This window comes from Ischnura elegans, chromosome 9 (genome assembly GCF_921293095.1).
Source record: "Ischnura elegans chromosome 9, ioIscEleg1.1, whole genome shotgun sequence".
Classification (NCBI taxonomy): domain Eukaryota; kingdom Metazoa; phylum Arthropoda; class Insecta; order Odonata; family Coenagrionidae; genus Ischnura; species Ischnura elegans.
The window spans coordinates 28,164,477-28,191,106 of record NC_060254.1 but is presented as its reverse complement, the minus strand read 5'-3'; the positions used below and the strand labels follow the sequence as shown (position 1 = coordinate 28,191,106).

General features: G+C 36.2%; 1 protein-coding gene across 1 annotated transcript in view; it reads right to left on the bottom strand.

The window, feature by feature from the left end:
• Positions 1–26,630, bottom strand: part of LOC124165225 — a 229,390-nt gene that overhangs the window by 123,029 nt on the left and 79,731 nt on the right. The window contains exon 2 of the mRNA XM_046542514.1: positions 25,673–25,725. The gene's annotated coding sequence lies outside the window, so the exon portion shown is untranslated. The remainder of the gene's footprint in view (positions 1–25,672; positions 25,726–26,630) is intronic.

Sequence of the window (26,630 nt, the reverse complement as noted above, 5' to 3'; positions counted from 1 at the left end):
TCTGAAGATAAACGCCGCCAAATGATGAAGAATGCGAACCATTCCTGGCAGCCATTTCCCCGTTCTCTAATTCTGAAAAACATCCTACGTATAAGAGGAACGTGATGGGGATCAGAATGTACGTGCTCCGGATGCTAACTGCTTTCTGCTCCGAAACCTATGTGGGAAAACTGAGCGTCTCATCGCTTTTCAGGGATATATTTTCATTCCATGGAGGAGAATTTTGCTCAAGTGCTATTTACCCAATAAAAGACGATTTGCTTAATGTTTAATTATTCTTGCCTGGTGGTTAGTTCGAGCTAGTATTATTGAGAGAAATAAAATAATATTTTATACTTGCATTTTCTGTTCCACCTTTTACAGTAAGAATTTACAATAATGTAAGATTAGGATAAAAGTGCTTTATGCCACATTTTTCTGCTGTTAATTCTTTTGGTATCTTCCCATTCCGAAGTACTGATTTTTCATGATACTTTCATTGATGCAAATATTCCCAGACTTATTTTTCAATGTTGACTTCAGCTTGCCAATGCATTGACATAAACATCTTTTCCCATATTCCTTTGGAGATCGAAAAAATATGCTATATTCAATTCACTTACCAATTGTTAATTGAGGATAAAATCTTCTTAGAAATATCATGTGAGGGAATGGTTTCTGTTAAATGGCATATAATGCATAGAATTAGGAACCAAGTACAACCAACATCGCTTATTTTAACTCACTCCATTCTTTGATAACCATTTGAATTTACTGTTTGAAAATTATATAATTTGGGTATTTTCAAATGCCTTACACCTGAATTATTATACGATATAATATTTCCTGGAGTTTAGGCCAATTTTAAAACAAGTTTCAGCCAACGTTTCGATTTATTTTTAAATCATCATATGAAAGAAAAAAGTATGAACAATTTAAAATACAAAGATTAAAACGATATACAATATTTATACATAAAAAAGGTTCAATCGGGTTTTTTATACAATTATATAATTAAAATATATATATATATTTATAAAAAAATATATATGTACATAAAAATATATATATAAGAACAGAATGGAATACACAAAAATTTTTGACATACCTCTTAACTTTGAACATATTCATTGATGTTTTGTTGCTAAGGTATTGCCACACCTAGGTCACCATTAATTTTTATGTCAAAAATGACCTTGTTTTAAAATTGACCAAAACTCCAGGAAATATTATATCGTATATTAAACAAGGTCAAGAAAAGGAAAAATAATTATAATAATTACCTGAATTATTGTAACCTATTAACCTATGCTTTTGTCGTATAGTGCATAGAAAAAAATAAATGTATATATAATGTCTAAAAATTATCCTTTTATAAGTCTTATATCAAGTTTTCATTTTCCGCATTATGTATCCATTAAAACAACGCGTAACAACGCCGTAAAATATTAATGAAATTCATAATTTATTTTATTTTGTAGGAGTACTCTTTTCTCCAGTACTCTTGCATGAGAATGCGTTTTCCGTTCAAAAACTATCTATTTGTGACTTAAATTAGTTAAAATTGCATCAGAAAAGTGTGTAAGGCACTGAAATAATATCTTTTTCTTTAGCCTTTATGGTTCGATCGCAAATTATTATTGGGACAGAAAATTTTTCTGGCACACACGTCCAGATCTCTCTTTTGAGGAAAGAACTCTGCTGGAAAGCTGCGCTTAAATGAATCCTGATTTTTAAATGACCTAGTTACGTTTGGTAACAATGGCTGGCATTGATCTTCGGCGATAGTAATTTATACCCCTTGAGGGAGCTCTCTTTCTTAACTTTCAAAGTTGCAGTGTGTTTCAAGCCCTTGTTGATAGAGCTGTTTCCGCCGCTATCTCAGCTTGTATCTCTTCTCTCTCTGCTTCCCGTTGCGCTATTTGCGGATGTACCAGGAGAGCACCGAGGACAGCTTACCGCAAAGTTCCAGACAATATCTAGGCCATCCTACAATGACAGTGACGAATGTGCATACGAGCCACAGAGTGAAATTTTTCAAGACCGTGCGAGCATTTTCAAGCTTCATATATTCTTCGATACATATCAAGAAAATATGTGACAACGTGGTAAAAACTTGGCTCTCAGGCCAATGAGTTATTTCATGATGCTGGATTTATTACTGGGTGCTTCGCATATTTCCCCTTTGAGGGTCTATTTTACTTATTTAAGGACTAATCAATTCATCACGTAACAAACTCCACGAGAATTGAAATTAGTCCCTTGTATTTTACATATCACATAAGTGTTATCCATCCAATAGATATATTTTATATCAAGAAAAATATTATCCAAATTGATTTTTTGTCTTTGTATCTTTGATAATTCCCTTTAACATTTTTGCAATTATTGTAATAAGTAGCAAACTAAAAACAATAGGGATATCATTCAATTCTAATTTAGTTTAAAATGAAAATTATAGTGTATTGATGATGAAACCTTGCTCTAAGTTTTGAAAATCATTTTTTTTAAATAGCTTATTCAAAGAAGTTTTTTGAGGCTAAAAATGATGAGAAAACTTCAAGTTTTAAGGAAATTGTGTTATTATTTTTAATTAATTCATTTAAAATTTTTATTAGTGCTCTTATATTTCATGTAAGTGATTTTAATTGAATATGTAAAAGAGTTATACCAATCAAATTGCTGTTAAAATATAATTTATTGAATTTGTTGGATTTCCTAGAATTCACTAATGCAGGCGAACGTCATTCGGTAAAACTTTATATGGGGGATTTCTCATCGGATAGTGTTGAGCTACTGACCGGAGGGTTCTTATCCCGGGTGAAGCCAAAACTCTCGAAACAAATCCCTAGAGTACGAGATGGCCCAAAGAAAGGAACTCGTCCCCCTGATCCGAAAGTATAACATTGCACGCTGCAATTTATTTATGGCGAGCTATATCCTCAATTAGTTTTTATTCCATCAGTAAGTCCAATTCTTTGGCTTAGTTTCGTGATGCAGCGTAAATTAGGACATGATTTAGGGTATCTAACTATCAATTTAATTTATCATACGAATGCAGGTTTTAGCGGAACTTAAAATATGGGGTAATTTTTGTGACTTAGGCAGCCTGCAAATCAAAGAAGTGTATATGAGAGATTATTATTATGAAATGTTTCTACCGATTCAGGTAGGTTTCCATGGAGTGCTTGAGAAGTATTGTGTGAGCCTCCCCTTCCTTAATGTGCTTCCATTTTCAATTCATAGTAAGGCCTATTCTTTTTCATTATAGATTAAATTTTTTTAATTATTTTTATTTTATAAAAAAATATAATTTTTTAAAAAATAATAAAATAATATAAAACTATCCAAACTTACCTTCAGGTTGAATCTCCACTAGTCAGAGAGTAATTCAATAAAAGCAGTACAAATACTTGTTGTGCGATCACCCATGTCATATTTAAGAAACTTCGTGATATCACTAACAATGATATAATTCAAGCAACTTCCTTTCTCTTTCGACAATCCCCCTTCAGTTCCGAAATAAAACCTAGGAAACACAGCAAACGTAAGTTGCAAGTTTTCAAAACTAAACAATACATCAAGCATATCAACATAAAAGAGCTTGTAATCATACGTAACGAAATTCATTATCAGTTTGTATTTTGAGTATCGCTATGAAAGACGGCAATAGCGAATTTAATGGTTTTTCAAGCCAGACGGCGACACCCGGGAAGGAGATGTGGGTTAGGTACCCATTCCCTCAACGAAGTCATAAGGCCTTGGCCTACTTGAAAATAGGATAATTGTCATCGCAAGATGGTTCGCTGGGTTGAATTTCAGTTGCCCAAAAGGCAGCTTCTGCTGCCCTCCAAAACTGCAAACTTATGCGGGAAATTCAAGGTCTAAGGGTTCTTTGTCGGGTCCACTCCCTGTGCTTTGGAGAGGTTGATAAAAAAAAGCATCTTCGCAACTTTTGTGGGTCTTCAAAACTTACACACAGCGGTTTATTCCATTTTCCTGTTGTTCTTTTGCTCGTTAATTTTTTTTTTCGGAAGAGGCTGTGTAGAATATGAATGCCTTAGTTTCAAAACTTAACTGGCGAGTAAACCACTGAAACTCCCAGCATGTTTTTAAGCTTCGGTGCAATTCATAGCACACATTTTCTCTTTGAAATTTATCTTTTGGGTGAGTCCCTGCATCTCAAAAATGTAGGTACCCATCCAAAATGTCCATATCCTTGAGGAAAACATCGTACAAAGTGATCATGTACCAAACATTGTATACTTAACCGTCACGAGAAGAGCACTCGAATAATGAAATTTGCTGCAGTTTATCTCCATTTACTTTTCAGTTGAAACCGATTTCCAATAGTTATCCTTTTACATGTGCCTAAAAATACATAATATATTGGGCGACATATTTCGTATACATTGCATTCATCAGTTCAGTTTCGTGCAGGCTTTAATACGAAGAAAATAGATTAAAGGGCGGACGTGAGAACGATACATCAGTCTTCGTTGAAGTCGTGATACTCGTAAACTCTTCAAAACACTAAAAATGTGATTCACAAATGTTTTATCAGTACATGAGTCCGACGTATGGTCTTATAAATTATTTTGGCGATTCCGCTGGTTTAAATAAATTATTACAAGTATATCTCATATTTTTGGGACACTTATTAGGAAAATGGCCGCAATACGGCATTACAATTACAAGTGTGCCGCAATACGGTATTAATAAGTAAAAATACTTTGATAGTCAACGTTACAAGAAAATAATGTAAGGAGCTAAGAAAGAAGTATTGTAACCCCTAAGTATTTTTTACAGCGTAGGTTCTTGCCATAGTACTCCGAATATGTCTCTTAATCAAGCATTTCATTTTCCATAGTTCTCTGAAACTACGCAAGGGGAAGTTTCATTTTATTTTATCGAACACCTGGAGTTCGTCATCTTCCCTCTCAGAATTTGTGTACTCTTAAATAAAAAATGTCGAACAAAAACACATCATTCGTTGCCAAACTTCATGGTTGGGTTTTCACGGTTGGGTTGACGTCGATGGGAATAAAAATCATATTTTCTAAAATTTCCCAATCATTATAATGATTCCTGGTACTTTTCGCTGCTGCATATTTAATTCGGCCACATAAATACGCTCAAAATAATATCGAATCATGAGCCAAATCAGCAAAACAAATAAAATTCGTGGTACCTTCTCTCAAAATTTTAAAATAACTCTTGAAGTATCAATCTTTATTTCCCTTAACGTGCTCTTAAGGTAAAATATATACTTTTGCATCGGAATAATAATATTAAATCTTGGAGTGGATTTAAAGCAATCCTGTGTGTATAATATTATTCAAAGAGCTGTACTTTACAGTTAAAAGTGCTTAGTAGCAACCTATGAGCTCGAAATTCCACCTTTGATCTCTTTTTCAACTAATTAATTGCAATAAAAAGTACGTAGGCAATGATATGGAGTTATTTCATAGCGTCAGCAGATGGAACAAACTCTTATTATGATTCGAGTTCCGGTTATCACACTGACCAGCATTCATTCTCGGATTCACGTGGCCTATACGATTGGCGCCGTCTGCTTCCTCATTGTCCTCGCGGATAAAGATACTCCGTTATCCACATACATTGTTTCCATATGGTAAATATAGTGAACGGTTCCAAGCTGCAGATCTGATATCCAAGCTATTCCACTGTGGATGCACTTGAAAGCTAGCATAAAGTTGCTGGTGCAGCGGAAACTGGGAATCACTACCACTTTGAAGGAAGCAGAAGTTTGCAAGCTGTTTCATCAAGCGATAAAATCAGAGTGAGCGGATGCGTTTGCATTGTTCTAATGTTCTCTCGAATAACAATAGGCAAAGAAAAATCTTCGGAAAAGTTGTATCTAATGAGCCCTGTGAATGTTTATTACGATTACTTATTTTTATTTTGAGATTCCTTCTTATTTCACAGTTAAGAAGGTCAAAGGTACATTGATGTACCTAAACCTCTAATGAAATATTATGCATGATGATTTAATACACTTGAATTTTTATCTTTCGTCACAGCCTATTCCCAATTGTTTAATATGGCATGAATTAGATAGTATAAATCAAAAGGGGTAATCTTGGAATTAAATCTTTTAGTGTCAATTAATTTTGTGGCAAGTTTAATTTAAAAATAAATAAAATTATTCCTTATGATTCAACGAATAAATTATTTATTTATACATTTTACATGCTTATTTGTTATTCATATCTGGCCTTCAAAAAAGCCAGCGAGTAGTTCGTTGTCATTTAAATATTTTAAATAGTATTTTCAGGACTAAAAATAGCAACACTTTCATCGGTAAAGAACTATTCACCCTTTTGGTATCAAAGGGTATTTAAAAAATTGAGTCTGCTCAATTCACTAGCATAAATTTCTAAACTGAATTCTTATCCAAGAGGAAAATCTTTAAAATGGTAAATAGCTTGCCGATAGTGAACGCAGTTCGCTTATTCTCATAATATGTTCCGTCTTGGGCTGATTCAACGCCACCTTACTTTAGGTGGCGTTGAATCGACTGATTCTTGATTCTATTAGAGCCTACTTGACGCCCATCAGTCGGCGATCAGCTCAAGAAAGAAATGAAATGCTGTCGTCAATTCTGTACAAGCGCTGTTTTTCTGTTTCGTAATAATATGAATGTCTTATGTTATCGTGAATATAAATGTTTATTAAGTTCATATGCCGTGTTATACCTTCTATAACCGTTTCTGATGTTTAAGGTTTGACAAACAAAGTTGTCTGCATGGTGGAGTTCATGGGCTTCCGTTCGACCAATGGGGAAGTTGCATGAAAATTTTTTCATTGAAATAATACATGATTCTTATAGCAATTTTCACCAGGAATCCATTTTCACCAATCAAACTTCTCGTAAACCATTGATTTTATCATTAAAATGCATTTAAAACAGTGAAATCCGTCTGCAAACGCGAAGTTAGCTCTGATTGTTGGTGACGTCATTTCTCCCTACGTCGTTATCGTTTCGCATGCACGGCCGCAGAAGCTACAATGAAGCACTCGTTTAGTAAGTGAATATCTCGGTATTTTTTTAATTCCTGTTTTCTCTGAGACATGTTATGATGCTATTTAGTCACGTAAAATAGTTTTCATCCATTTTCTATACTCGTAGAAAAGGAATATATCGAATATTTGCGAAATTGAAGACGGTTTCGTGTAAGCTGTTGCGATAATCTCTCAAAGGTGGATTCCATAATGATGGCCTTATATTTTAAAAGTAACCAGGACTTTTTGGTGGCATAATTTAGAGAAGTGAAGGCTTCGCGGTAAGTTTGTCTCGTTTTTTTTATCATTAATGGGCCAGCTTTTACGAATACAGAAGTAACTACTTGGCCTCTATTCAAAATTTCTGCATGAAATATTGCTGCATCTAGTTACTGCTAATGTACTTGATATGATATGAGTTATGATTTTTTGCTTTCAGTATATCAGCTTTTTGATTCAGCACGTTATCAAATGCTTTATGTGCACAGATTTAAGGTAATTTTGCTGTTTTTGAAATGAAAAATACAACTTTATTTTGAAAAAATGGTTTTAAATGAATCATTCAAAGTATTTTCCGACGCTACCTTCAAATTTTCCCCATCATTGTGGCAGAACCCGAATATCGTTACGGTAGAATTTTTTGTCTTTTAAAGCTATCCTGTAATCCTGTTTTTGCAACAAATGGCTTTAAATGCAGGAATGAAGGGCAAGCTATTCTCACAATGTTCTCTGACCTTTCTTATTACTCTCTCAACATGTATCCTAAAGCTTACTATTTGCTTAGTTAGCTTAATTCATCTTTAGAGGTCTTTTCATTCTTGGAACACTTGATGGTCTAATTAACTCTCAAATTTTACCACTAAATGAGTGAGCAGTTTGTTTGAGGCCGCGATCTGCCGCTACCTTCTGCCCCTGCCTACTCTTTTGGAATTTGCTCAAGAAATTCAGTCGAAGCGAAAACTATCTATTGTCCAGCCACCATAACCCCTCGAAATGAAATTTTCTAAAGAAGAATCAAATAATTTTTTTATTGAGTTTAGATAGAAATATTTGAGCTGTAAACATTCCATTAATTTTACAGTAATGTTAAAAGCTGATTCCTTTGAAATAATTACCTTTGAAAAACATTATATCTATTTTTCTGTACTACCAGCAGTATACTGCACTGATTGCTGTAAAAAAATCGTTTTAGAATTACCTTAGCAATTCACTTTTTTTCGGTTAATTTTAGCATTAAACCTTTCGCAGCGTAATAAACTAAGCGCAGTTTGATATACTTACCACAGTAAAAAAAACTGGTCTATAAAAGAGAAAATGCGTTATATGTCACTCACTGCAGTGAGGACTGATCTATTTTTTATACTCCTATTCAGGTTAAACTTTGCCAATTTAGGTTACCTGGCTTTTCAATTTCTATTTCTAAACAATCAATAATTGACATTACATGCGAATAGCGAGTAGGAAAAGGAATTGGCATATTAAGCAACATCTTATTTTTGTCAAACCAAAAAACTAGATTTTTCAAAAGACTAACCACTGGAATAATGGAAGCAGAGAAAGATTGTGCCGCTGCCGAGGGCGAGATATTGAGATCTACTGCGCTAAAATATTGAAGGATTCGTTGAGTCTAATTTTTCTTGACATAACCATGACAAGTAACCTAGTCTTTCGTGATAGCAAATTGACAATAAAATAATTTTCACTGGCTATCCTTGAATAGGCTGCCGCCAAATTAGGAATCACTTATCACACTCTTCTTCAGTAGTTGAATTGCTAATTTCACTAGCTGCAATACCATCTAGCTTTTACAGGCGGAAGAACCTCATAGGAGAATTAGCAGCATTGGCAGAAACAGGTTTTTTTCTGAATACCAACAGTTTTTGTTTTTGGCTTCAATTGGCAGTACTTTTCCTGACCTCGACTTTCCACCACTTCCTCAGGTTGTATTTCCTCCTGTGGCACAAAGTAGTTGATTGGAGGGAGTAGTGGTTATATATCAGTGAGTTTCTTACACATTTTACGCTCCTAGGTAGCGGATATGGTTTTGAGGGAGTTCAGATAGGAATACTACGCATGTTAATCAATTGATTTCGGAGAGGGGCAAGGTAGCCTACTGCAGTGGCTTAATTCCGCCTGAATACCCCCCTGGCCTTAATTCCTAGCTGGGTCCTTGGCCTACTGTACGTATTATTATCATGATTAATAATTGATAAATTCAAAAATTACAATAATTTTAAGCCATCGGATACTACGACGGCCGTTTTTATCTACCATTGACTGCTCAGCAAAAACACCATGCAAGCGACCGGTGGGTACTGCGCGAACATGGCAGCTGCACGTCCTCCGCACTACACGCTATGGTCATTTTTCAACATAATTCTGTTGTAATTACTTAAAGTGATCTTTACAAACAACTAACGTCGTTTTCGTCGACAGATCGTTCTTCCTCTTCATCGCCTTAAACCACTACATTCTTCTCGATTGATTATTTATGACTACGAATATAATCTAATATAACGACGAATATATCAAATAAATAATTTCGTGATGTATTTGAACAAATAGGCACCACGTAATATTTATAATTCGACATAAAAGCACTTCACGTAGGTGAAAACAACTTCTTCCTGGCATAGGCATACCACAACAATCTCCTAACTCCACGCCTCGGACGTTAGCAACTCTGTTTGGGGAGAAATGACGTCACTCCTCTTGGACACACTACTTTCGCTCGCACCCCCCACTCCTCCATTTTGACCTTTAATATCTCGAAAACTACTGCTAGTAATGAAATTTCCCCCGGTAGATTTTATTTCCTAGAGGTTTACGACATTTTAACAGAGTTTTTAAAAAATGTGAAAATTCCCCATTGTCGTGTCATTAAGGTTAAGTACGACTTAACATTACCATAAAAACAACGTGGACCTTAATGTGCTGAGTGCTTTACTTCCTTTAACGTGTGTTAATTGCTTTTACCAATTGATCTACTCAACATTTCATGCTGCAAAAATACTTAATTCAATGGCCCGTACAGGTGGGACTGGAATAGTTTGCGATACATCTCACAGTATCATACTTCAAATCATTAATTCGAGAGTCATAAAATTTCCAGGCACCTTCAGTTTTTCCCAACGCAACGGTTCCTTTTGTATTTATCCTCCTCCGTACTTGAAATATTCGGCTGACGGTGCAAGAGTGTAAATGCGTAAACAGTTTACTTCTCAAAGTACCAACAAATTTCCTTGCGAAGCGTACACCTCAACATGATGTAAACGCCACTAACTCCGTGTAAATGTACTGAAACCTTAGTTAACCTGGCATCTACCGTCAAGCTAAAACACAGATTCCCTAAATTTCCGCGTGCGTAACGGTGAGTAAAGGCATAACAGAATATTTATTTATTCAGTAAACAGTAGACATTGGTTTTAACATCGGGTTTTTTTCAACGAGGAAACAATTTCTCGTGAACAACCATGCTCTGGATAGGGGAAACCTACCCAGACGAGACTGGAACCCGCGTCCTCTTGTTTGGCAGACGAGGACATAACCCCGCCTCCACCGAGGCCGGCAAAGTATATATTTTCAAGTTGTCCTGCTTTCTATCAATAATCCTTCAGAATTGCAAATATGTACCGGATGGAAACAATGCATTCTTCAAGACATATTTTAAAATTTTTGTGTATATAAACCGGTTTTTAATATACCGTTTTATAATTATGCCATTACTTTTTTCCGAGTAATGTTCTGTTTAATGTAAAACTATAAGTGAACTCATATAGTTAGTTTTATATTTACTTTTGTCAATAGAAAATATTTTTGTATTCAATCATAAGTGAAATAGGCCATACTCTGACGTACTTAATCCTGTTAAGGATCCTTATGGTTCAGAAGGTATAACAAGACCACCTAGCTATTTGCGGCGGGAAATTGCAGGATAAGATCGGAGGTGTAACAGAAAGGGCTGTCAAACAGGTGAAGTGGTCATTAATAAAACGACCTCATGGAGCGTGGCATTCGTGAAGCCCTCCACGCCAAAGTGTCGACCAAAAACGCAAGAACATACTTTTCGATTAGGCACGTTACTCGAGTTGGGTTGAATCTTTCTTCTATTAGTGCCTACTTGACACCCATCAATCGACTTTACTCCAGAGAATAGAATGAAATACTATCGTCAATTCTTGATACAAGGGTGATTTTTGTTTCGTAATAATTTACATGTCTTATATTATCGCTAAAATAAATCGTTTATCGGTTCAGAAGTCGTTTAATACCTTCTATGAACGTTTCTTAGGATCAAGCTGTGGTATGACAAATTCTCTAAATTTTGGTCTCATTGGCCTTCCTCCAGGTCAATTATTGTGTTATATTACACAGATAGCACTTAATTCCATATTAACACTATAATAACATGGAACTTAATGTGATGAGTGCCTTACTTTCTCAAACTTATGGAATTGGCCATTTATGGAAAACACCCCAGGGCAAAGAAGGGTTTTAACACAGGCTCAAGGGGGTAGTTTTAACCCGGAAACCCCCCCCCCCGGCAGGGCCTAATAGGCCATGCGAAATAATGAAAATTAGTTCATGTCCTATTCTCAGACCTACTGAATATACACGCAAAATTTCATGGGAATCGTTCCACCCGTTTCGGAGGAGTTTTGTTGCAAAAACTGTGACACGAGACTTTTATATGTTAGAAGAAAGAAGATAATAGGGTAGTTTCCTTCATCAAAGGAAACGAAAGGCATTGATTGCGATTCATTGCCCACCATTAGTGTATTCATAATATACAAATTATATGGTCTTAGAAGTACCGGTTTAGACGAATGGCAATGGTCAATTTTATCCTCATTTGAAAAAGGCCATATTGGCGCCCATGCGATGCCACTCCACGTGATGCCAGAGGGACCTAGTTTCTATACAAGTACATATAGGAGTTTTACATCGTCTGAGATCACCAATGGATGCATGAGGCACAAAGCTCAGGTAAACATTCCTTAATAATTTCCTATTAAAACTGCCTGTGGTCGGAAAGTTTTCTGCGTTCGATAAGGTATTAATAATCCTTATGTAAGCCAAGCGCTACCTGCTAGCAGGGTACTCTGCTACCTGCTAGCAGCCTGCATCGCAGTGGCGCACATATTCTCGCAACAAGGTCATCTCACTCGGCGGCAGCGGGAACCAGAATGACGTCACACGGAGGGTTCCCAGCATTCATACTTAGCCGTCGAGTTTTCGCGCGCTTGAAATTTTTCACTTTTCATTTAATCGCGAAAAACAGATGTCGTCATTTAAAAATCTAAAAGCGTGAAATACGTACTCCAGGAGTAATAATCTTTCGATTGAGGCAATAAAAAAATAATAAGAAACCACCCTATTCGTTTGCTAGAGTAATTTTCTTTCATAGAAGCTCTATTCGATAGCATGACCTTCTTTCTTGAGCATTCTTTCATTCCCTCTCGATTCTTTCAATATCTTCCAATGATATCCACCTGCTATCTCGAGTTATCGATGTCTTTCGTCCCTTTTATATTCTCTTTTATCCTTTCATGCATTTCCAATTTTTCCCTCCCTCATCCGCTATGCAGGCTCGCATATATGTCTTTGTCTGCCCTTTTCCATGTCCAATTCCATGTCACATCCCCTCCGGGTCCTGTTTATCGCTCCCATTCCAAACCAAATATGCCTGCCTGCCCACCTCCTCCCACCTTCCTTACGCGAATTCTCACCAGGTGGCACTCGTAAAGGGTGGGCACACACGGCCGGTTGGTGTCCCCCAGGGTGGGTGAATCGGCGAGAGAAAACTCGGATATTTGTGTAAGAGAGATATGTGGGTCACGAATACAGATGGGGCAGTGAAAATATGGTTGAGCAATAGTACGGCGGAGTAGCTAGGTAATATCTTAAACAGGACTTGGTCCTAGGTTAGATGAGCGCAACATAGTAAACGCATTTTTTAATTGGGGATTTATCTTATCTTTCTCCTAATTGGACTTTTTGAATTGGCCTTCAAGTATTTTAATAATCAAAATTAAATATAAAATAATAACATATAAATATAAAATAAAATACACACTTAGCATTCATACTTTCTCATGTCGTGGCCATGAGTGTTAATTGAGTTACTACGTGGCGAATGGACTGTTTCAATTTCCATCCTATTATATGATTGATATGAACTGAATACCTCCCTGATAGACGTGATCACACTTTCATTTTTTGTATTGCCGCGGCTTTTACCTATGCAGTGGGCATGCATACGAATGATGCATGAATAACCATTTGCTACTTATGAACTTTATATCAAGCTCAATGGCATGCATGGCCTGGAAGTCAATTGATTGACTATTTGTGGCTAAGTTTACCAACTTTTGCCAGTAGGGTGGTTTCCTATTATTTATTTTTTGCCTAAATTGAAAGATACTCCAGGAGTACGTATTTCACGCAATTACATTTTTTAATGACGATGTTTATTTTTTGCGATTAAATGAAAAGTGAAAATTTCAAGCGCGTGAAAACGTGACTGCTAAGTATGAATGCTGGGAAAAGCCCATGTGACGTCATTCTGGTTCCGGCTGCCGCCGCATGAGGCCACCTTGGTGCGAGGCTTTGAGCGCCGCTACGATGCAGGCTGCTCGCAGGTAACAGAGCACTCTGTTAGCAGGCAGCGCTTGGCTTAAATGAGGATTATAAATACCCTGTCAAACGAAGGAAACTTTCCCACCATAGGCAGTTTTAATAGGTGATAATCAAGAGAGGTTTCCCTGAGCTCTAAGCCTCATGCATGCATTGCTAATGTCAGACGATGTAAAACTCCTGACTTATCGTATAGTATCTTGGTCCCTCTGACGTCGCGTGAAGTGGCATCGCATGGGCGCCAATCTGGTCGTTTTCAAATGAGGTCAGAATTTACCATTAACATTCGTCTAAACTGTGATTTCTAAAACCAAACAATGTGTAAATTATGAGTACGCTAATTGTGGGTAACGAATCGTAATAAGTGCCTTTCGTTTTCTTTGATGAAGGAAACTTCCGTATTTTTGCGTGGAAGTGCCTATCACATCCCAGATGATACGTGACATAAACGAAAACATTATTCAAAAATTTTCTTTATTTCATATCTTTCCAAATTACTTTTTATATGCTATACATACCGATTTTATATACTATTCCTACTTGGTATCTGTACTGAGGGTACTCTCCGTACGTTGGACGGCATGATAAGTCGCACTTACTTTGACCCATTCGTGAAAATGAGTGAATGTCAACATTGTGTTTTTCTCCGGCACAAAATTATTTCCTCAGTCACGCCACGAAGTATCAAAAACTATCAAAGTTCCCGACGTCATCCAGTATAACGCGCAAATGAGGGAAAAACGTAAGCGAGGACTAATAAAATAGGACGTGGCATTAATAAAAAAAGTAGTTTCCTGATGGGTTGGAAGCTAACATGAGTGCTTTAGAGAACGCAATGTTCTGATACTTTTATTGTGATTAAAACTGTATCTCGGTTGTTATTCAAAACAGAATTGAATATGGAAATTAGTTCAAAAAATGGCCTCCAAAATCCGATGGCAGCGCTGCGAACGAGAATGACAGAATTAGTCATAACAACAAATTTTTATGCATCAATGGTCATTAACAATTGATCAAACAGAAGATTTCCTTCAAATTTACTTCTTTACTTGGCGAAAAAAAAAAGTTTTTATAAAAATTAATTTTCATTTCGTATTATTATTATTATTACAACCAAAGTTATACAAATGTGAATGCTGCACATGCTTAGGGCTAAGTTGTTTATGCTCGGAATATAAGCAAAGTAAGTTCATTAGTGAGAAATATAACCTAGAGGAACCTTGACTGAGGCATAAAGTATGAGTTAAAATTCAAGTAAGAGAAAATTAAGTGATAATGGGTGTTTAAGGAGTAGAAAAACCGTTTTCGAATTGAAAGGAAGTTTGGGAGAGGTCGAAATTTCAGGTGAAATGATAAGTGAGAATTTTTCATGGTTGGGAGTGTTCCTTCCGGGAAAGGCATATCTGGTCACACGTTGTACTTCGACCATTCGTGTCCTTCCGCGCAGAATATACATTGCCCCCTTGACAGTTTGACGCCACGATGAATGCGACCCTCATTTTTTAAGAATATCGCGTGGGAAAAGAGATTTTCAACCTCTGAAGAGATGTAAAATAAGAAAAGGAGAGGTTAGAGGTAAAGGTGAATGAGTGGAATTAGAATTGAGGTAGCTGGTGTGGAAAATAAGACGGATTTAAAGTCCAATTAAGGGTTTTTTGAACGGAATGCTAAAATGTATTGCAAATAATGGGCTTTTCTGAATTGATCAACTGAGTGAGTAACAATGAGTTTCATAGTATGGACTACGAGCAAACTCTGCGGGATCTGAAGTTTTTTTATTTTGTTTGACTTTAGGATCTATATGCGACCGGAAGATGTCAACCGATTTTGATAATTTTGATTTTTATTTCTTTTGATTGGTCCACATAATGCGCAACTTATCCGCTCTATTACATCTTAGAAATGAAAAATATGAGATTTTTCTGCCCACCCAATTGATTACGTTATGATGACTGTCTTTGATGGAATTGTGGATGGAAAATTGGTTTAGAAGTTGGCATATTTGTATAAAATATACAGGGTGTCCCATTTATCCTGACCACCCAAAATAACTTTTTGTCCAGAAGCAAATTCAAAAATGTGTCAAGCAAATGTTCATTAGCTGTCAGGGGGACATTAATCAGCATGATTGCCTTCCTTGTAGCTTTGTTATTTGCAAATATATGAACATCGGTATGTCTTTTTTAAATGATAATAGATTCAATTTGTTTTCACCTGGTCTTGGGAAAACTTCCGAGAAACATGTTCCTTTCTATTTCTCTTTCACGAGCTTAGTGAAGTTTTTCACTCCTATCGAATTATCAATCTGAGTTGGTGATGAATAAAGCACATATTTTATTCTGTGTACAAGGTTTTTATACTTATGTTATCGAATGATACACAAAGATATCGTACTTTTTTATTACTTGTAATTTAGCAAACTCTACTTCACGTGTTTTGACTGGCTTGCAGTCATCATCAGTCATTTGTCAGGTACCGAATTAGTACATACGGTCATCGCCATGTTTATCAGTATCTGATGTACACTCCAACCAATCGAAACAAGAGTGGTAGATTTTCTTAATTTATAGTAATGTAGACAGTACGATATTTTTGTATCATTTTATATGCTGCTCTACGATATTTCTCCAAAAAAAAAACTTTGACTCCTTAAGCTAACCAGTTATTTAACTGAATTAGTGTACATTTCTTTGATGTTTTCTGTTGGAGTTAAATTTAAAATCCTTTTGTCGTCCAAATAAAAAGCGAAATCAATTTCCTCGAAAACCGATATTCTGCTGGAATTTTAAAGCTGCGTAAATTAATTTTCTCTTTTGAATATGAATCCATTAAAAGCGGTTGGTATGATTATTTGCTTAAAACTGCAAATCAATTAACCGTGCGCGAATTACTTATGCATACATGCGGTAACCAGTTTTTCACCCCGTTGCACTTGGATGCACTTTACCCACCGCATGATTGGTTGCACTGGGAAACGGATAAAAATGTTGAATGCATGACGATGACGTAAGCTTCGTTACGGAAGGTTATATAATTCATTTCGCAGGAATTCCCTGACGCCCGCAGTCATTTGACCTGGGATCTATCGAACTAACTTGTCAAAATATAACTCTAACCAGTTCTTTTCAAGACAGTATTGTCATTGTTTTTTCCTGCCAATAAATAATCTTCCACGTATCCTATTCTTCCCTTTAATTACTACCCGTATGGTATGATAGGTAAAAAAAAACAAAATTTAAGGTTCAAAGTAATTTATTTTTGGCTTTAACGATATATTTTTAGTTCGAGATCTCTCTCTGTTTTCATCCACTATTTTAGTCGCCAAATAACTCATTTATTATCAATGATATACATATTTAGCCAAAATTTCCTAACTATTGCTTCAGCTCCAGTTATTATCCCCGTATATATACACTGTTGTCCAGCAAAACCATTCTTGATCATGATTTAAATCGACTTAAGACACCGGTGATTAATATTTTGCTATAATACGAATGAATGTACTGTGCAAGTACATGAGTAAAAAGTATTTTAAATTTTCCTCATTTTCATAGAAAAATAGTTATCGTTTCAGACTACGTTTGTTGTAATTATCAAATAAAGCTTTAAGCTCCAGGGTACACACTAACTGTTTCAAACGATAGCAATCAATTGTGAAAACCATACTTATTGTATCAGGTTTTGATGAACTTTGATATCAAATGAGCTGTATTCTTAGTTCACTATCTCAATTAAACCGGAAAGATACGAGACCTAGAAGTCGATAAGGTAAAAAAAATGGTAAAAGAGAGAAAGAAAAGGTCGCAACGTTCGTTAAAGGTCCACTCTTTATCGATGGGAAAAAAAACATACACAGTCCAAGTGGCGTGAGCCATGCACGTTTTATTATCCGTGTTGAATTGATCTAGGTCCGTAGATCGAGTTCAACGCTTGCATAGGAAAGGGGCAGTGGGTTTGTCCAAGGAAAAACTCTGGGGAGGGCAAAGGTATTATCTTCTTAGTCGGTGTTTAGCTAGGGACAGTGGAATCTCAAAAAAAATGTCATGGCTTCGAAGTGATAGTTTTGGTGGGTGATGAGAGGAGGCTACTACATAATGCCTAAACTACATTCATGATAAAATATAAAATATCGGCCAAGGTTTCGACATACTATGTCATTTACACGGTTTTGCAAGCCTGGAAAATAACATAGAATATCGAAGCCATAGTCGGTAGTGGAGTTTTGTTTTTTAGTGTGGAAATTACCATTTGTAGTTATATATTTTATCTTGGATATATCGCATTGCCACCACCTTGCAGCATGGAAAATGACATAGAATATCGAAGCCATAGTCGGTAATGGAGTTTTGTTTTTTAGTGTGGAAATTACCATTTGTAGTTATATATTTTATCTTGGATATATCGCATTGCCACCACCTTGCAGCCAACCTGCCAGCCTGAAACGATTTCAAACTGAATCACGTGATTATTTTTTCCGTCCCTCTGAGTGATAGCTCGAACGATAGGTTTTCGGGGAACAAATAAGTGATCACTCGACCCAACTGCGTACAGACAGCGTTACCCAGATTTTAAGTGAATTATGCAGGGAGCCGCTGGATACTCGGAGGCTACGCACAAGGCTTAAATTGCTTATACTATTGAGAATAGATATTTTTAGGAGCGACGGAGAGAACACCATCTTAGAGCCCCGATATATTCCCAGGTCCGACTGGAGAGATAAGATAAGAGCCATATTTTAACGAACGGGTAGATATGGGACTTCGTTTTTTCCCCAAACCGTTTGGGACTTCAATAAATTCTAGTCGTATTCTTGTTACAGCATTTGCTTCCTATGCGTAGACGGCTAATTTCCTGACACCCCTTCCACACGCCTTTCTAGGCGGCTTGCGGGGTAGTAAATAGATCATTTTCTGAATCACACGGTCATTCCGCCGTCCATTTTAATCATGAATTCCACTCGATAGCTGCTAGAATACTCTGTTCATGGAATGGCAGTTGTAAAAATTGAGAAACGTGCAGTTAAAATCGCTGCTAACGTCCGTGCATTCTGATTGGCTAAAAAAAAGTGGAGGAAACAGTGGACGTGACGAGTGATGGAAAAATAGATGACTTCCATTCCTGGAGCGTTCGCGGAAAATGATCGCATGAAACCGGTCATTCAGACATACGATACGAAGGAAAAAGAAGATTTAGTAGGAACCAGTCATTGTATTTTTGATGATTTTTATGCACGTATTTTTAAAACCCAATAATTTGTGTGATGCATCCATTTTGTTCCGTCAATGCCAGTCTCTTCACTTTTCTATGGTTTTTCTTTTTCTGTTATTTCAGGATACACTTTCAGAACATTTTTCTTGGCTTTATTTTACTTTCTTACGCTGATTCCCTTTGTTTATATATCCTCGTAGTTGCTGTTTCTAATGACATAAACTACTCTCTGTGTTTTTTTTCGTCCAATTACTTTTTACAGTGATCTTAATTCTTCTATTTTTATGTGAGAGTAAATCCTAATTTCTAATTTTTTCCGCCCTTGATATCATCAAAATCCTCTTCCGGCATCAGATCTTGAATGATTTTATAATAAGTTTTCCCCAAGGACCTATTTTTCTGAATTTATTGCGTTCCACTTCTGTTCTGTGATATTTGATATTTGCTAGAAAGACCTTCTGGCCATCCACTAATGGATTTTTCTAGTTCTAATACTTGAATTACGATTGTCATTTTTTGTGCTATTTTCATACTCTAAGGCAAAAAATTAAGTCCATGCTGCAGATGATGTCTCCTCGGGTGGTTTCGAGAAGTTGGAGGAAAATACTACTATACTCGTAAAATTTCAAAATCAACTGTCCTGTTGTTTGGTCTGTAAAGTTTTGCAAATATGATTATATTGTATTTCCAAGGAAATGGACGCCGTTTTTGGGCTCTGACATGTGACGGAGAAGCTACCTGCGCTACGATTATAATCCCCGTACAATTTCAAAAACAACTTCCCTGTAGTTCGGTCTGTAGGTTTAGCAAATATGGTAGTATAATATTTCCAAGGAAATGGAGTCCGTTTTTGGGCTCTGGCATGTGACGGAGAAGCTACCTGCGCCACGATTGTAAACCCAGTGCAATTTCAAAATCAACTGTCCCGTAGTTCGGTCTATAGAGTTTTGCAAATATGGTAATATAATATTTCCAAGAAAACGGATGTCGTTTTCGGACCCTAGCATATGACGGAGAAGAAACCTGCGCAACGACACCGGCACTTTTTTTTCTCATTCTCATTCTGGCCCCCAGATGCAGCCACGGCCGTGTTCTCCGCTGTTCGCCCCATGCAACTCTTCTCGAGAGCGTCCATTTCGCACACTTCAAACCCCCGCCAAGGTCGCACTTAAAAGCTCGGAAAATGCGTCTTGCGGTGGAAATGTACAACGAGTCCTGATGGTGGGATACCGTTATGATCCACATCCGGAGAAAACAGTCGTAAAGGCCGTTTGAGCTCCTTCTTGTTAGACGACGACATAGGATAAAAAAATGTGAGATGAGATAAAAAAAAAGAAGGGAAAAGAAATGAGTGACTAGGACTTCAAAAGTCCATCGCCACTGTTTGTTTCGTCTTTGTGGCTTTTTTTCTGAAATCCAACTCAATGGTTTGTTTCTTTACTGCCAAGCTCCTACATGTAGCCAAGAAGGAGATAATTATTCCTTCCAGAAGCACACACAGCTTTCTCACAATGGAGGGAACGTCTGAAGAAACTGTAACATTCCTATTCTCTCATGTGGTTTTATTGTGACCAACCATTGTTTTCTTAGTGACCAACACATTTGGGTAACATAAATGAGTAAGAGTAATTTTACAGGATTAAAAAAAAACCTTGGTTAATAACGACATAACATCACATTCAGTTCATGACAATAGCTATTTCTTGTGACGCTTTTAGTAATAAGTATATCCTCTTTTTTTTCACTTTTTACCATTTCTTTCTTCTCTACCTTGTTTTTTTACGTTTATAATTATTATACTTAAATATTATGTGGTTTTGAAAGATGGAGCTCAAACTTGAATATTTTGCTTAAATACATCGAACCCTTGCATATTTTTCCATTGAGTAGATAAAATTAATATTAATATCATAAAATCAATGCCGAAAATTGCTAAATAAAAGAAGACTCGTTCTAGTGATAAATTCATTACGAAATTGAAATTAGGCACACCACCGGTATTGAGTTAACATTGGTCTCAAATAAATGCTATAAATGGAGTAAAAACCCTTCGTTTTTACGAAAATCGTGAACCTCTTCATTCCTGCCAATCAAATTGTATTTTTTAAGCACAGCCATTGTGATTTTTGCAATGGCTGTGGACTCTTTTTTTTTGGAATATTAATTTGGTTTTTTTGCCCCGAAATCCAACACAATTTGAGTAAATTAGAAATAAATTATATAGATTTATAAAAGACAGAAGTCCAATATTATAAGAAGTCCAAAGAAGTCCCTAAGTAAAAGAGTTTTTTTAGAAGATTTCAGGCTTTCCAGCGGCTAATATTCGGGGTGTTAGGAGACTGTTAGATTTTGCCACATTATATTGGACTCTTACATGTCTTTCCAGTATGCGAATAAAATTTAGATGACCATGATGAACTCAATCCTCTTTTGACCAAAGCGTTTAAAATACAAGGCGATTCCGGGCATACAAATAACGATACGGTATGACAGTATGCTAAATCCGAGAGCATTTCGTAAGTATTTTGAACAATTATCGCAAAAATTTGAATGAATGCAGAAATTTACTCTGATTCGCATAGCCACGCTCTAACCTCATTCAGAAGAGTATTTATTCCTCTAAGTGTACTGCGCTCCTCTTTCTCTCTCCGAAAGGAAATGCGGGTAAATGGGTCGATTTTTGCGGATCCCACATCCATATTTCAAGACCTCTACGCTCGCGCGACCCCCTTGACGTGTAACAATCTTTTAAAAATTCCAACAGGTGCTCAGGACGTGGGTCACGAAATATTTAACTCTCCGCGGACGTAAGTCCCGGAGGCGAACGAGTCCCGAAAGTGTTTCACGAGCCTTCGTCACGTGCCTGCGAGCTCACTGACAAGGAGACCGCATTCATGCATCGTTCGTTTCGTTTTACAAGCACACGCCACGATGTCTTCGACATTGATTTACTCCACATTTCTTGTTCGGAAGAATATATATATTAGCAACAATGTTTTATTTTTATTTTATTATATTCCCACGCCACTGAACGCGGCACATATTGATCATTTTACATCGGGGTGTTCAACAAATTTAACAATTAAGCTTGCACGGATAACCATGCCCTCGATACCCGCGACCTCATGTTTGGTAGGCTGCGGCTTTGAATTGTCACTTTCCAAAGTTTCATGTATCCAATGATTGGGGTTGAAATAAATTTACATTAGTGTGACATACAATTCCTTAAACTTGCTCTATTCATATCACTTTATAGGATAATAATAAAAGAGTTTAAAAACACTATCACGCTGAACATTTTGAAGAAATTGACGTGAAAGTCATACTTTAATGACAGTGTTCACCATCATAATGTTCTTTAACTTTTCCAGATATTTTTATTTAATGTGCTATGGCAATAGTTGGTTTCATGGCCATATAAATATATACTACTGTGGACGTAGTCCTCATGTAGAAAATGTAACCTGTTAATGGTATTCCTTTCACTACGAAATTTTCATTTAGGATAATATTGCCTTCTATCACTGACCTATACTGGATATTTTAATTGGTTTACACAAGAGATCGATGGAAGAAAACTATAATTCTGTTATACTTTTAGTCAATATTAATATTGCCATCGTTACAGATTGTGAAATTTTATACCTACCTATTTCACGGTATTATATTCTTTAACGATTAATTTTTCCACTCCTCATACATGTTGTGTAATAGTGACGTTATGTTAGATACTGAGTTGAGGCAGACTTTTTGGTAAGCTAATTTAAATCGTGACCACACATTCTAATTGCTAACTAGAAAATCTGATTGTCCGTAAATTATTTATTTTCCATCAGTAATTGGCCAAGAGCTGAAATTGCATAATGCCTAAACTTCCATGTATATATGATTAACTCTGATTTTTCTTCACTGGAAAAGTCTCATTTTACCGTGTTTAATCAATCATGTATTATTTACTTGAACTTGAAAACTATACCATTGAGCAGCCTAAATGTATAATGATTAGAAGTATTTTCGTTTCAAATTTGAGAAAAATAGCTAGGCATACAAAGCTACTATGAGCCACTTACTGGAAAACTAACCTATTTAGATATTATATGATCATTTTACGACAAAGTCGATCTTTATGCTTCGCATTCTGTTTATTTTACTCCGAGTTCCGTCATAGATAAAAAAAATTTTCTGTGATCAGAAACTAGTTTTAAATAAGATAAAATTATAGCAGTAATTATCTCTTGACCGCACGCTTTATCTACTGTTACGGAAATAGCGTTGTAGTCATTCATATGGGTACGTTAGTAATTACTTTTGCCTTTTGATGGAGAAGACTCTATAACAACGGTTGTAACCTATTTTCCTTCCTTCCCTTTGAAAATTATTTTATGTTTAACTTGAAGCCGTAACACTAGAGATTAATTATGGGACTGGTGTACCTCATCAAGGATGATAGAGGCCATAAAACGCGGAGGTATCACCACAGGAAAATAACCTCCACCGGTAATGTCTACTAAACAGAGCACCAAATTAGTGGAGTAAACGGAAATTTTAATCTAAAAACACCCTAGAGAATGTTTATCCTGGTTTTCCTCTGTATGCCATTTTAGAGAGAATGTAAACGTCGCAAAAAATTAATTATATCTTCATTAAACTACTCTTCTTTAATTTATCCTGACAATATAATATGAATATAATTACATCTGGAGAAAACAAATATCATCCCGTCGATCATCAACCCTTACTTTCTACGCTCAAGATACTTCATGATCAAGATTTCATTCAATTCAATTCAAGACTTCATGATTATAGTTACGTCAAATTTTTCGGGGATACGTTTCCGTATCGACAATCTCGTTAATTGAAAATTCGCCAATCAATAAATCAATGCACGGAAATGCTCATTTAGGTACTGGAATATACCATATCAAATACAAATGAAACTGGAAGTTAAAAGGCAACACGCACTTATGCTTTCAATCAAACTTATAAATGTGGATATCTCTGCAAACTGCATGTGATGCGGCAATCTTTTAACCCGGCACCAACGCAGGATGTCCAAAAACTTCCAGAATCCTACTCAAATAAATACCAATCCGTTTTCTATCATTTGCATCACCTGGGAGGTGTGAACGGAGTAAATTCCGAGAGGAAATTACCAAAATCCTTGACACCTCCTCTTTGATGTTTACTTCTGAAGTATTGGTCTAACGCACCATATCTTTTTCGGTCTGAGTGACTAATTAGGTAAAATGTGATTATTTCCCACCAAAGAAGATATTTATTCCGGGCCAGAGTCTTCATTTTTATGCGAGTACAAATGGCAATTCTTGACCAGCTATTCCGTTTTTTACAATGGCTGTATTTCCGTGGATATGAAGCATTAACATAATTCAGGACATCCAAAAAAATCCTAAAAATTGCTTCTCGGAAAGGGAATTATCTCGTCTTATTAGGTACCTAGTAAATTCTGCACTAAGAGACGCGATGCACGGGACTGCTAAGGCCTGACAAGAAATAATAAATATAAATACCTATCCATTTTCTTTTACCTGCATCGCCGAAGAGGTGTGAATCGAGTTTATTGCGGGAGGATATTACCAAGATTTTCGACACCTCCTCTGGGATGTTTACTTCCGAAATGTTGCGTGGTACACGCACGCCAGTCCTTTTTCGTTCTGAGCAACCCTGGGGACTGTGGACCCAAGTCGCCTCATTTGCGGAAGGATTTGATGGAATTCGATAAGTTTTCTCGTTAGTGGGGCTGCGAGAAGAAAAAAAAAACAAGATGGAAAATAAATATATACTCGTTCGACTCCGGGTTATCCGGTGAAAATTGGGTCTTACCAAGGCCTGCTTCGCTAGGGGATTTTGAAATGGTGAAGGGAAAAACGGACAGTGGGAAAAAAATTGGGAAAAAATGTAGAGAGTGAGAAATGTTCTCCCGAACGATGCAATTACGAGGAGGGTATCTCAAACATAATGCAGTGAGGACTACAACTCCAGGATAAATAGATTTCTCCAATCCTAGAAGTAAAATTATACCAGTAGGGGATCTTCGATACAATTCCACGGAAAATACAATACAAGTACTACTTTTTTCCACTGTGCTGCTAGCGATGAGGCAGATTGGAAAATAATTTATTTTAACATAAGAATTGAGAAGCCGTATTTGACCTACATAAGTATGTTATCATAGAACGCAGTTTTGCGTTATAGTGGCGGTTGTTTTTATCAATTCAAAATCTAATGCATTAAATACGAGTATTAGACTCGTTAAGTATATTGTATGTTCATCTGGAAGAATTTGATAATAATCCACCGTATAAATCCAATCGAGCTAAAACATTTTCTTGATAATTGAGAGAAACAAGAGATAAATCAATAATTACATTAACTTCCGGGATAATTCCCTAGGGCTTTAAAACGTCGATAGGTGTTTCAATAAGAAAAACATAGATCTTGATGAAAAGATGTGTGCGTTAGTTTTTCCTAATTTTCAGTTTCTTATGCTTGAAATATTGTCTATTATATTTAGGGTCATTGTTATAACAGTGCACAGATGACAATTCTTAATCTTTTATTTGATTTTTATCTCCTTTATTACCAGGGATTAATATCATAATTTTAATTCAGAATGTTCCAAACATCGTAATTACTTCTGTAAAAATAAAATTACAGCACCTTATCATTATACCCCCACAGTCGAGATATAATGAACATCTAACGTCTGACACTTAGTTAAAGTCCAGTCCACTGTAAGAATTCAACGCATATTATTTAATTTGAGACAAAATATTCCCGAAAGAATGATACAGGATGAACATACCTTTTTTGTATCCTTCGTTGTAAGCACCGTGAAGATTTTAGTAGGACTTGATTCTGAAAGATGAGAAAAAGTGTAATTAATTAAAATAAAACAGTTTAATATGAATAAGTAAGCTATGTTAAATTAAATCTGCTCATTTTGATTCGTATGGATATAAAGTTATGGTAAAATTGTTATGGAATCGTTTAAGAAATGATTGTCTTTTAAACATTTCGTTATTTAAAACATTCTTCTAAACAGCAATCAACATTGGTTAGCTAGTCGCAATGGCGTCCGCAGTGCTTTTACTATCACTACAGGTTAAAACTATATCTCGATCCCATGGGGATGAGGTTGGTGTAGATGAAGTGGCGGCTTCCCGTCCATTTTTCCAAGACAACCCAAACCTAGGATAGAAACTTTGTGTTTCTTTAATTTTTCGAAGTGTTTCGGGCGATTTTAGGGTGGGTCGATATGAATTTTTCCCTAGCCTCGTCTCGTTATCCAATATATTTTTATGAATTAATCTTTTAGTGGTGGTCGGAAATGGCTTTTATTTAATGGCTTAATGGCTTATATAGCTTCTTTGATAAGCACATTGACTTAAATTATGTAATACCGTCATGAACTCAATTGAAAATGGCCGAAGGCATGGGATTCTAATTCCAATTTAAGGTGGTAAAAACAATATCTCCGTAAGTGGTTTTTTAGTTGTCTTTAGCAATCATCTATGGGGAGGAGAAGAGGTTTTAGCTTACCGAGAATTATGGTAACAGTCGATGGATTCGATTTTCCAAGTAAGCGTAGAGATTCTTAGTCTAAATTTTCCCTACCCCGTCGGGATTCCATCCGTGGTACCCTGAATACCAAACACTCTACCCACTCTTTGGCTTCGGATCTCATCCAAGATTCTTTTGTGTTAAGACTACGCGGATTCAATCGCCGTGGGTTCCCTTAGGTGGGAAGGATCAAACGAATA